This window comes from Pundamilia nyererei, unplaced genomic scaffold, assembly GCF_000239375.1.
Source record: "Pundamilia nyererei isolate P.nyererei 1_Seehausen unplaced genomic scaffold, PunNye1.0 scaffold03108, whole genome shotgun sequence".
NCBI classification, from domain to species: Eukaryota; Metazoa; Chordata; class Actinopteri; order Cichliformes; family Cichlidae; genus Pundamilia; species Pundamilia nyererei.
This window is the reverse complement of record NW_005190509.1, coordinates 2,588-4,173: the sequence shown is the minus strand read 5'-3', so window position 1 is coordinate 4,173 and position 1,586 is coordinate 2,588. Positions and strand designations below refer to the sequence as shown.

Sequence of the window (1,586 nt, the reverse complement as noted above, 5' to 3'; positions counted from 1 at the left end):
ATATACTGGCTTAGATCAGCATGATTGAAAGCCACAGTATCCCGGTGTGTGCGTGACCCTGGGTGACTCTTTGCTCTTCTGTCTGTCAGATAGTGGAAGTAAAAAGTCCCACCAAGCAGAGCAAGCACGACAAAAGCATGGAGTGTGATAAGGTGAGAACGAGTGTCTTTGGTTTTTAGAAACAGTGCGTGTAATGTGGAGTAGACTAGTAAATATTCTGAAATATGGAAAGTGTTGCTATGTCTTGGGGTTTGTTACCATCAGCCACTGCTACATCATGACAGCCGTGTTTGCTGTGTGCTTTTCAGGTTTACCTGGATGAGCTGGTGGAGCTGCATAAAAGACTAATGACACTAAGAGAAGGTCACATACTGCAACAGGTGAGCTGATGTCAGCAGTGTCCGACACGTCCATCAGACACAAACCACTTCTACAAAGTTTCCGTGTCAGATGTAAAAGCTGAATTCAGTGATTTTCAGATCTCAGATTTTATTCGCACGGTTTAAATCGACCAGTTTAGGAAACACGTTAGCGCAGGTCGAAGCTCTCTTCTGATTGGCCAGCTGAGAGCGTGCTGTGCCTGCAGCAGATGAAGAAATCTGCTTGTTTAAAATAAATATTAGACCTGAGACGAAATAATAATGATGAAGTAGTAATGTAGAACAATAGTTCATAGTTGCAGACTTTACTTTGACCTGTGCCCACCACTCTCACTTTCTGTCTTGCAGATTGTAAACCTGATTGAAGAGACCGGACACTTCCACATTACAAACACTACGTTTGACTTTGACCTTTGCTCTTTGGACAGAAGTACAGTAAGGAAGCTGCAGAGCTATCTCGGGACGTCCTGAGGCACACAGCGGTTGGGTGCTGGATCCGAGCCTCTGACTCGTCCTGTATCAGTTCCAGCTGTAGTTGGCGTGTCTAAACCTCACAGTGGGTCCAGCCTGCTGCTTCGACCCCCCTGAACAAAGAGTTCACCCTGCTGCAGAAATCGGGGGTAGATGTACGAGATCAGGACGTCAGCAGGCAACAATCTGAAAACTTGATATGAAGGGTTGGTGGGTGGGAGTGATTCTGCTGCCATGTATGTTGTTGTTTATCGTGACAAGTGCACGATCAACTTTGCCTTACAACATTGTACGTCTTATTTATTAAATTTAATTTGCAGGTGTGTGTGCGTGTGTGTTGGGTGGAAAAAAGTGAAACAGGACTTTGAAGAGCTCTATAAGGCACAAGTCTGACCAGTAACACTACTCTGCTTCGGTCTCCGATCAGATGTCCGATTCATTCATTTCCCTGGGATCAAACAGCGTCCGCACAGATGCATCTCTGTTCTGTTTTGTTGTGTGCGACCTCACAGTTTGCAAAGACGTGTGAAATATGAAGAAGAATCCAGCAGGAGGTCTGGATACAAAGTGACACAGCATGGCGAGCGTGCTGAGTTGAGAGCGCCGTCGTCTGAAAACTAAAAGTTGAGAAGTTTCTCCAGTTTGTTCTGGAGTTAAAGCTTTAAAAAAACTTTATTTGTAAGTGTGTCTTTATTAAAGCCACCTTTATGCAAACTCTGAACTTTGAATCCACTG

At 44.6% G+C, this 1,586-nt stretch overlaps 1 long non-coding RNA gene across 1 annotated transcript; it reads left to right on the top strand.

The window, feature by feature from the left end:
* The first annotated feature begins 86 nt into the window (after window positions 1-86).
* LOC102192992 (uncharacterized) lies at window positions 87-1,176 on the top strand. The gene is made up of 3 exons (XR_312600.1): window positions 87-152; window positions 309-380; window positions 729-1,176. It is a non-coding gene; the product is annotated as an uncharacterized LOC102192992 (long non-coding RNA).
* Window positions 1,177-1,586: the final 410 nt, after the last annotated feature.